Raw genomic sequence first — 12566 nt, forward strand, 5'->3', positions numbered from 1 at the left:
GAAACTCAAATAAAGCTTAGATTTCCCACATGCCTCTGTCTTAATCTGATATAGATGCTTTAAATAGATTTAACATCCACACACATTAATAACTAAAAAGTAGAAAATAATTTATAAATAAAAAACTTTTTTTAACAAAACGTTTTTAAACGCAGTAAAAAGTTGAAAATCATTTATTAATATGTGGAGAGTATAAATACTTGTAGGATTTAAAACGAAAAACGTTGGGTGCATGTAATAGATAATTTACAATTAATTACCTTCATATATTGAACTATTGTAATATTATCAATTGCATGCACCCAACGTTTTTCGTTTAAAATCCTAAAAGTATTTATGCTCTCCACATATTTATAAATTATTTTCTACTTTTTAGTGCGTTTAAAAACGTTTTGTTTTAAAAAGTTTTTTATTTATAAATTATTGTTTTTGCCATTAGAAACCTAAATTAACTTCTAGCCGATGAAGAGGTAAACTTCAAATTCATGTGTATACATGATTTTCTTACTGATACTGAATCCCTAGATACGCTCTTCATACTTAACCTTGACTTTATTGTGCTCTTGATTTTGAACATAGTTAATGGGCCAGTAGTTTCCGTTACGTCTAGAGGGCATTGTAAAAAGGTATCAACATATTTGGTTGTCTGGATATAAGGATCACTATCTGATCATTAAGTCACTTGATTAAAAGTGGAACCGAAACACTGGCTTATGTTCCTATTCAGAAACATTCACCAACCAAACGAAAATTTTTTTCTATGATTTATGTTTTTTTTTCATCGGGATTAGTTGTTCCTATCGTACTCTGGGCCAAGTATATATATAATGCAACAGATATAGTTTCTTGAAATGGAATTATTATCTTCCCGGTGATTAACTCATTTAATTAAACAACTTATTTCAAGATTCACTTCTTCTTAGTAAATTTAAAAAAAAATTAAAGAAACGTATTTTCTCCGAATTCTACAGGTGCAAAAATTAATGTATTTTTCGTTTATATCAAAGTTCTGGCATCTGATGGCTTTGTTAAGACCAACATGCTAATGGCTAAGTCAATTTGCCCCTTTCAAGAAAATTCGAATTTTAAATTTGAAAATTGTGGTGTACTTCTTCCAAGTAAAACAATGTCATTTTGCAAAAATATTATTTAATGCAAAAGTATGAAATATTCCCATCTAATTTCAAACAGATTCAATGGTAATCTAAAACTTTATCAATACCTCTTTACATCTCTGAGAACCTTTGTTGCCAACCGCATCGCTGAATTTCAACACCTCAACGACCCGTCCCGCTTGCTCCACACTCAGACTTTAAGCAATCTGGCTGATATAACCTCTTGATGCCCCTCATCACTGCTTGACTGCACTGTTTGACTGCTTACTTGATGGAATGGTCCTTATTGAAGACCTACAATATTGGTCACACATTCTTAAGTAGCAAAAACTAGTACATCTGAAAAGTTTCAAAATATGAATCTCGTCCCACCTCAAAGAGAGTCGTTCAGACGCCTTTCCTCACCAATGGCACTGTACTTAATTTAGGAAGACTTTTTAATCTTAATAAACTTATGAATTGTGTTGGTTAGATTTTGAGATTCATTTTTTATTGGTGCAATGTAGAACCTTCACTTAAAACTATACCTATACTACTCAGCTAAACTGAATTATTTGTTGTGTACTTGATGCGTACTCAACAACAAAGCCTTCAAGAAGACTTGAATAATTGTAGTTTAAAACAAAAGACTTTTACAATGTACAACTGCGTAACATCGCCTTAACTCTGTTATCAATTTAGCTTGTACAACACGTAGATACGTAGGTGGGCGTCCAGAGAAAGAACAGATTTCTTATAAACCAAATTATCCAATGTTTTTGCCCAAAGGGTCACAAATAACTTATCTGCTTATTGATCATTATTATCTGAATTATTTATATGTCGGCCATAGAACCTAGTATCTGACCGAAGTGTCATTTGAAATGGGCTGTGAAAAGGCATTGCTTGCACAAGAAAAAATGGGAACAATCTACACCTGTAAAAGGATCACTTACCTAAAGGAAGATTATTTTTCCACTCTACCTTTAATTAAGGTCAGTGTTGATTTTGTGGTCCTCATCCCACCAAGTGTGATAAGTCGATGAAGCCAAAACTCCTTAAAGCTACATTTGTCTGTTTGTCCGTATCAACAACCAACCCTCAAGGTGTTATCAAGTGTATTACCAAAACCATACGCTTAGAAAAAGTGATATACACTAAGCTCAAGTATTTCTTACTGCTTTCAAGTGATTCATTTCTTGATGAGGTTTATGTAGTGGCATTTTCGCCGACTAAGCATAAATGTTGTCAGATTGAATAGAGAGTTGAGCTCCATCACTTCTTCTCTCGTCAGTTAGATCCAATTCTTGCTGATTATTTAATCAAGAAATCACACACTATTTCATCCGCCCCTCCTCACTTCACTTTAGTGGTATATGAATCTGGAACTAAATAAAGAAAACATCAAATCAAACAAATTCTAGGCAGTCAAACGTTGACGAATTGTCCACTTTTTTCTTTAGATTGAGACTATCAACATCTAACGACCCTTCTGCAGCCTATCATCCGACCCTAGTGAGCTCGAACCGCTGACTCCTGGAAAGTTTTATATTGGACAACCATTAGTTGTTGCTCTTCTCAAACAAGATTTCCACACCCATAAATCGACTGTCACGTTGGCAACCGATTCGACAACCTTATAGCACTTATGGGTTTGTTTATAGTAAGAATACTTACACCAACTACAACAACGACAAAAATGGTTCGTCCAAAATCCCAACCTGAAGATTGGCGAATCGGTTTTATTAAATGATCTAAACTTAACACCTGCATCATGATTAACTGCCAGAATTACTGAAACTCACTCTGGCAAAGAAGAGTCTTGTCCGTGTTAAAACATTAAAACTTCAAATAGGGGTTTTAACAGGTCAGTCCCATAGCTCTGCACTCTCCCTAAAGAGTGGAAAAATATGTGCACACTCCGTAGAAGTTGATTTATTTTGTATCCACAAAGAATTTTTATTTTACAAGTTTGAGTTACAAAATACTGAAAATAGACCATAAAATAATTGTTTGGGGGAGGTATAGTTGTGTTGCAATCTTCTCTAGGAATTTCCCTCAATTCCCTATGAAACCTAACCTGTATAAACACTAAACTAACTTAAGTATAACAGTTTAAACTTGACGCTATCATTCAAGCTAGTTTCGTTGCTGCCGCTGAAGAGGACACGTGATATTCTCTATTTTACCACAGTAAGGAATAAAAACTTGCAAAAGGTATAAATTAAACTTTTACTTTTCTTTTTTTACCTGTTTCCATTATGCATTCTCGACCCGTTATTTCTTAAATATATTTTTATTGAAATTTTCATTGGTTATTCCTATATTTTGCTATAAATAAATATAGCCATGTTATCGAATTCTCCCAAGAGGGGATAACATATTATAACTACCTCGCCGTAATAGTAAAATTCTAAAAAAATAACGTGTTGAAAGGAAATTAAATATTTCTTGTAACCGCTTTCCAGTTTTGAAGAATTTATCAGTTTTTATGTTAGTTTTAATAGTTATTGGTTTATCTAAAAATATGTATCAGTTTTTATCTTGTTTTTATATAATGTATGATGTATTTCTGAACGCCATTCATGTAAACTCTTGTATATATTTGAACAAAGAATCTTTTATCTTATTTGAACCATTCTATTTGTAAATAATTAATAAAAAAAATTATTTTAAAATCGTATATCCATAAAGAAATTTTATTTTATCTCGAATGTTCGACACTAAAATGTGTTAAGGCCAATCATGAAGTCTAGCCTTTTTAATGACTGTGTTCTGACGCGCACGGATACTAATTACAACAGGTGTTCGGTACAGTAAACGCGCCAATCCATTAAATTGTTAGTTCTCAAATGTATTTTAAAATACAAAACTTTAAAATTTCACAATTCTCATGAAATTCTGTTAAGCAGCAATCGAACTATTTAGTAAAAATAAAAAATGTCATTTACTGTACATAATACTTAATTAATCTAATAAAAGCAAATCCAGGTGATCTTCTCTTAACTCGTTTGCTATAGAGTTCATTGGACCTGAAGTATCTCTGCATGCTATCGACTTCCTTACCCACCATCTTCTTTTCATTCTTGGTTTCTTTCTTTTAATAACGCTTAAATGCCGTGCTATTTCTTCAGATACAATAACATTCACTGCAGCACAACCTTCAATAATTAATCTGTTGGCACAATCCATAACACACCCTTAAAAATACGAATAAACACACCCATTAAATACGCTTTGACCTAAAAACTGTTTACAGTACACAGCTGATTGTGGTCGTGGGGCGGTACCGTGGTGCCACGTCACTAGCGTACGGCTGTACACAGGCGTGGTATGGACGTGGCACCACGGCAGTGTTAACACCGCGCACAGTCGACACAACTAAGACTTTAAGGTTGTGTAAAGAAATATTAAGTAGGATCAAAAAAATAATTCTCTAAGCAGTGGTGATAATAAAACTAGCCTATTAGAATGCAAATAGATACCCTTTGTGTGTTTAATACTGTATTCATTAATGTTTTAAGTAAATAAGCGAAAAGCTAATTTCGGTCTTAGAGCTGCAAAACCTGCTTGGCCCCCAAATGACGACGACAGAGGCATTTCGGCCCTGGAAAGAAATACGTAGCTGTCAGCCTCTATTTAACTTTTGCAAAACGGTAGTGAAAAGCTTTTTAATAACCGAGGAAAGATATATAATTATCATATCGTTATTACTAAAACTATATAAATGGTATATAAATATGTACATATATAACATTTTGTTTATAAATAGTTTTGGAACTTCTTTGCATCAGCTGCCTAAAATTATAAAAACTGAATTTGACAGCTCTGCTTGTTTGCGTTGAAATTTCAACGTAGGCTATACATTGTGAGTTTTCTTATCCTACCATGAAAACCAATCAATATTTACTAATAAAAACCTCCCCTCAGAACTTTGTACATCCAAGGGGCGTAGCCCGAGGGGAACTCAGGGAAGTGAATAGGCCTATGAGATTCCTAGATACATTTGCCATCTTAGTGCTTAGTTGGATTTATCGGTTTAGTGTTTTAGTTGTTACATCCACCCAGGCAGACAGGTACTGCAACATTTTTATAAAAGTAATAGCAGAGTACCCTTCTTTGTACGGGGTTGGCGTATAAGTATACAGGGTGTATTTTTTTTTACTTGCATCTTTATTTATGTAAAACCGCAATAGATAGAAATATACAGTTTGCGGGAATCATATATTGACGTAGGGGGCCCAATCGTTTTGAATTCAACGTTACATTCACTTTCCCCCCTGCCCCCAACTTTTTTTTAATAGCAAGGTACTCCTTGTGATATTTCAAATGAAAGAGCATGAAAAAATAAAATTTTTAGTGAAAACAATTTTTAAATTGGCTCATAAGTTTGTGAGATATTCCCCCCCTCCCCGGAACTTATTTATTTTTAAATAGCAAGGTACCCCTTGTGACATATCAAATGAAAAATGAATTTCACCAAACATTTTCTTTTTTTCATGCTCTTTCAATTGATATGTCACAAGGGGTACCTTGCTATTACAAAAAAGTAATGGGTAGGGGGAAAGGGGAGGATTATCTCACAAATTCATGAGCCGATTTTCAATTTTTTTTCACAAAACATTTTCTTTTTTTAATGTTCTTTCATTTGATATGTCACAAGGGGTACCTTGCTATTAAAAAAAAATAAGTTGTGGGCAGGGGGGAGAGGGGGGAATGTGAATGTAACGTTGAATTTAAAACAATTGGGCCCCTACGTCAATAGATGATTCCCACAAACTGCATATTTCTATCTATTCCGGTTTTTACAGAAATTAAGATGCAAGTTAAAAAATATACCCTGTATAATACTTACTCTATTACAGTTATACTCGTGCTCTGCGTTTGCAAAAGGCGAGGACACTGTTGAAAAAAATGTGTTATTTATAATTACGATATGCTTTTGTATAACACTTCTACCATGGCCATAATGATCTACCACTGCACCTAAACAATAGAACAAAGTAAATTATCAAACATTCGCACAATATCAAAAGCTATTTAAAATTGAATACATACACATAATTGTAAACAATCCTACTTTGACAGTACTTATTGTGTATCACAGCTTTTCGTTGCTGCTTAGTTTAAATTAGCTGTTGGCATAAATACAAAAAATAAAAATAGTGCTGCACCCTGTTGGTAAACTTTTCAATTCTATAAAATTTATAGAACCAACTCGTTTAGTTAGGTTATCCGGCTAAACTCTGTATTTCATTATACATATGAATACTCATAAGAATAACATGAAAATTTTGAACCCCCGTGGGGCAAAGCTCTATAGGATTTTCACGACTTTAATATGCCTTGGTGTTTCTCAAGACTATCAAGTACCTTTCTGCAAAATGTCAGCTCAGTCGGTCCAGTAGTTTCCATACTATGGGACTTCATAGTTACATACAAACATCCATACTTTCACATTATAATATTAGTATGATAGATATACGAAATCAACTTCTTTAACATTCGATGATTTTAATTTTTACTGTTTCATTTTCACCTAAACACGTGCACAGATGTTTTAAATTATGACTATGACAAATCGATTATTGGTCGACAGTTTGTTAATCGATCGCAATTCTGTAGTTACAAGAAGTATGTGTTTAAGTATTTCATATGTAATTTTTTAAAAAATAAAAACTTTTTTCAGCGTTCCCAATTCCAATTGCAACTTTATCATAATTTACAACATATGTTAAACAAACTTAATCAACTTTAGACCTGTAAATTCATATTTAAACTAAGGCATATAAAAATACTTTAACCATAGCTCATATAATGTTAGTTTATTTGCTAAGATGTACAACAATTTGCTAATTGTAATTTAAACAGCCATCATTTTTTAGTCAGCAGTGTATACTCTACAAGTAGACTAAGCTAACTACCTTTGTCACACCCCTCCTACTCAAGCCAGTCTTATTGGGTGCTAACATCAATTAACTGACAACTCTATTATTTAAAAAACGATATGCTTTTAAAATAAAATACAAGAGTCACAATAAAGATGTTATTGATATAAGAGGCTATTTTAGAAAATTTACTAGTTAAATGATTTATTCTATATATTTTTCTGAGACGTAACACAATTGTAATTTAACACATTGGTTATGGACATAGTAGGCTTAATGTAAAATAGCTCAAAATGAAATAATAAGTGTATACACTTTAGGCCTTTATTAAGTATTGTGTGAAACGCATTTAAATTCATCCCATCTGAAAGTTACTAAATTTATATATTTTTATAAATATAATTATTCCTAATTAATTTATCAACGTTACAACGGAATGAATTTCTTTTGCCATAATATTATTACATTGCTGATTAAGTACCATGCCTCAAATTAATTATTTACGCTTAAATTATTCAAGCTGGGATCAATTTAGTAGCGAAATAATTTTATACGCATTGAGCTGTTTCCAGAAAATACAGTTGGTTAAATGAGTAATCAGTGTATAAGCATACGAGTATGTTCATAGGTTTCAATTATTATAAAACACACCACGAAAAGTCATTAATCAAAAGTTAGTCCAAAAATGTATAATCTTTTAAAAGAAATTCTTCACCTTATTTTTTTATCACTAGCTTTTGCTAGTGATAAAAAAATAAGGTGAAGAATTTCTTTTAGGTTCTTCATGCAAAGCAAAATTATATATGACGATATTTCACTAGTCTTTTTGGTTTGTTGTACATTCTAATGGCGGTGTAAAAGTGTAATCAATATATATTTCATAAGTTGCAAACATTTTCTAATAAATCTGTTTTACTATCGTACTGGAACATTTTCTTTCCCTGATATTAAAATTAACAAGTAAACTTATTAAAAATCCAGTGTAATTAATTGAGACTCAGACTTAAGATATTGTGTCTATACAGGGTGACTGATATAAGTGTACCAGCTGTTTTATTCGAAAACTATAAGAGAAATCAACAAAATTTAAATGGTAAGTGCCTTGGATTTCTTATTTAAAAAATCGTAGTCAATTCGAAAAAAAATATTTTAGCCACCATTTTTCCAATATGGCCGCCAACTATGATTTTTCTTATTGAACACCCTGTATTTTATGTATGTATTCCAATAGAAAATTAATTTTAAGACAATTTTACACTTGTTTTTTTCATAAACCTAACCGTTTCAAAGATAATAATGGTTAAAGTTTTGAACAATTTTGTTTTCGATAAAGGCCTATGGCAAGCTGCCAGCTGATTTATTCGAAAACGTTTCGAAATTTAACAACTTTAAACATTATTATCTTTGAAACGGTTAGATTTATGAAAAAAGACACAAGGGTAAAATTGACATAAACTTACATTTTCTATCGGAATACATAACAAAATACAGGGGGTTCCATAAGAAAAATCAAAGTTGGCGGCTATATTGGAAAACAGCTGCTAAAATATTTTTGTCGACTTGACTACAAACTTTTAATTAAAAAATCCAAGGCACTTGCCATTTAAATTTTTTTGATATCTCTTATAGTTTTTGAATAAAACAGCCGGCACACTTAAATCAATCACCCTGTATACAAAATGACATCCTGCCAGAGTGCAAATGGTTGAGGAAATAAATATTCTAATGGGACAGTGATAAATTGAAACTGTTCCATCATAAATCAAACTGAATATTATTATGTTTAACCAAAGTGCAGTGCAGTTCAACAGGCTTTTACTTAATGACTTTTAATAGAAAAATAAGTGTGCAATTTAATCTAACAATATTGATTTTATATGTGATATCTTTTTTTGTGTTTGAATCTTCAAGTATCTTGGAACAAAGACCTTCCCCCCAAATAAGATGAGAAAAGGGAGTAGGTGTAAACTTGGGACCAATTATCAACTTGTGATGTTCACACCTGCAGATCCGACTTAACCAACTTGCCAAGTTTACTCATTTACTCGCCCTACCTACTTGGAAGTTCTCGGTTCACAAAGTTTGTATTAAACTGCAAATTATTAACACGTGTTAACGTTTTTGCCACAAAAATGTGATGAAATCTCAAATAGTATAACCAATATGGGATGGTGTTGTATGTTTTATTTTGATTAAAAAGTTATACAAGAACAAAGTAGAAAATACCTTCAAATAGCTTATAAAACTATCCCAAATAATCTTTTTTCTGGTTAATTTAGAATAGTTTACTGGAAATAATAAAAAAATCAAGATATACAATGCATATTACTACGGAGAGATTTTCAATATCAACAGCAACTCTGAAGTTTTACTAAAGGATAATCTACGTTTTTAAAACAAATTAAATTACAACTAATTAAGCAAGTAGCTCAATTTGGATGATATTATTTAATCTAATGCACAGTGCGAAGAATTTTTGCAACGGAACTGGTAACAAAAAGCAGTCCAGACGGTCGTTGTGGATATCAAAACGAGACAGAACACTTAAGTATTTATGAAGTGGTGCAATTTTGTCTTGCTACTAACACTATTTTGCTGAAGTTAGAATGCAAATATTTGTTTACATATGAACAGTAAGGGTAGAATGTCTTTTTGGGACAAGTCCAATAGACTCTGCAGATAAAGGTGTTTTTATAGAATCAAAGAAACTTACTTCGTCTTTGTTTTGCAAATTTAAAACATTTTAAAGTCACACATTTAGCTTTTTTAATATGAAATGAGCCAGTCAGTAGTGTTTATTAAATATTTATAGTAAGAAATTCGGGTGAGTATTAATTTTTTTTCGTACATTGTTTGCATACTTAGTTTATTTAATAGAAATATAAAGTGTATTCTTCTATTTTTATGGAAATATTGGACTATGAGGAATTAATAATACTATTTGGTTTTTTACTAATTTTCAATTAGCTTACCTAAAAGAGATGGGTGGTGGATAAACTTCCATTACATTTTATAAGAGGAACGTCGCTTTATTCACAAAGTATCATTACAACATTTTCTTAAATATATTTACATTTTCAATTAATAACTTTACATTTATACAAATAGAGGAACGATTTGGAGTCGGAATGATAAGGTTAATGGATATTTACATATTTATTTACTATAAACAAAATACTTCATTAATGTATTGAGACATTTATCAAACTGCAAAATATTTAAAACCTTGGTAAAATCATAAATATTGCATGCGATAATTTATAAGTTATGATTATCATTATGAAAAATCTCAACGACTCCACATGAAAACAATATAACACTGTAAAATATTGGTTTTAATCTTAGAGTACAATGAGGTAAAAGCTATTTAAAGTTATTCAAAATTAGACCTAATAGATAGGTCGTATACACTGGTTTACAATTATTGAAAATATAGAAACGAAATAACAAGGAATAGGCCAGATATTTTTAAAATGTTAACGCTACACAAAATGAAAATTAAACACAATTGTTTGTTAATATACAGGGTGTCCATAAAAAATTATCAAGACTTAAGGATATGCATCCTTTAAAGGAAGAAATACATTGTGTGAAGGTATGTCCGAAAATGCATATTTACCACCATTTTGTTTTTATACATAACTAATTTTATCTTTGAAGTTTTCTACCAATAATTATGAAACTTAGTAAGCATGTTCTTGTTTGGAATGATTTGTTACAATTTTAATTTGTTACAATTAATTATGCATTTAATTTATTTACATTTTTAGTTGAAGTTAAAGTAATATATAATATTGTTATTTATTCCAATAGTTTATTTATTATTGTTACTGTTGCATTTTTACAGATATTTGTGTCTTTGTTATCTTTTTTTGTTATTAATTACTCAAGAGACAATTAAGAACTCATAAAACTGCATGCTACTGATTCAAACTGGCAAAACTGTATGATAAATAAGAAACAATATTTTTAGTGCAGACAAACCATTTGTGGTTTTTGCACTTTTGTATACTATGTATTGGTAATTATTGTGTAAATAAATTTCTTGATTGATTGATTGATGTTAACGTGCACAAAACCTATTATAAAAGAAAAAATAAAGTTGGTCCGATAAGAAATTTCAAAATGGTGGCAGTTTTAATGCTTATAACTTGGACAACTCAAAATTCCAGAATATATTTTTTTAATTTTTGATTCCCTATCAATCGTCACCAAGATCAAAAAGATCGGACAGCAAATAACTGAAATAGAAAGATGTTGTTGTTGTAAGGTAAGGCTAAATTAAGTAACACCCCTGAACTAACATTGCTTATTTTTACATAAAAAAACGTTCTATTTCAATTATTTGCTGCTGGATCTATTTGATCTTGGTTTTGTTTGATAGGTAATTGAAAATTAAAAAAAAGGTTCTTGAATTTGTTTAATAAGACTATACGTTTTCGAGTGATTTAGGTTATAAAATTTAAAACGGCCGCCATTTTGAAATTTTTAATCTGACCAAATCGAGCTTTTCTTTCATAATATGTCTTGTGTACTTTAACATGCTTACTAAGTTTCATAAATATCGGTTGAAAAACTTCAAAGATAAAAATAGTTTTCTATAAAGAACAAAATGGTGTTTATCTAGGTAAATATGCATTTTCTGACATACCTACACATACAGATTTTTCTTTCTTTAAACAATGAGGATTCATATCCCAAAGTCCCGAAACCTTTTTTTTTATGGACACCCTGTATATCTGTAAAAAAAGTGTTTTGGTCAATGTATATTAAATAACTTTCTAAATGTATGAAATTTAATCAAGAAATTTATAGACAGTATAACATATATTGAAACAGCATAACTCTAATATAGAAAACAAACTTTTAACAACCATATTTCACCCTTAGCTGTGTACTTTAGAGTCTTATTTATGTACAAAACTTACCACCTATATTCTATTATTAACAATTGCAACTTAAGTAGACATCGTAAACGCAGATGATGCTGCTAAATTTCGTACCGATAAGAATTTCATGCAATTTATTTTTTGAAATTGATATATTTGATCACACTTACAGAAACATAAACCATGTATAAAAATTATATAGGATAGCCTGCAAAAAAAAAACAAAAAAAAACAGACATTTAAGATATCTATCACCAATATCCACAATCATTTTTTCTAAGCACACTTAATCTAACAGCGTTATGTACACGATTCTTCGGCCTCTCTATTTTACATAGTCAACTCAAAGGCACAAATAGGAGAGTTTGTCTTAACCATACAATAAAATTTACACTTTTATATTTTACATGAATGACACAATTTATTTCTGTTACAAATATTTTAAAAAGTGGTTTATGCAAGATACGATTAATTTTCTACAAAGAAACGTTGTTTAAATAGCGGCATACAGTACAGCTAAAAGAGAGTAAGGTACAAACAACATTAACCATAGTGTTTTTAAGGTAAATTTGTTATAAAGTACCCACTTTGGAGATTATCTAATTGTACATTGGTACAATGGGTTGAATAAAATAGTACTTTTTATTCAAAACGCATAACAAATTATTTTTTTTTGCCTGTGTAAACATAATCAA

Source organism: Macrosteles quadrilineatus, unplaced genomic scaffold (assembly GCF_028750875.1).
Source record: "Macrosteles quadrilineatus isolate MER2022 unplaced genomic scaffold, UCM_ALF_1.0 Scaffold_6__1_contigs__length_79288215, whole genome shotgun sequence".
NCBI classification, from domain to species: domain Eukaryota; kingdom Metazoa; phylum Arthropoda; class Insecta; order Hemiptera; family Cicadellidae; genus Macrosteles; species Macrosteles quadrilineatus.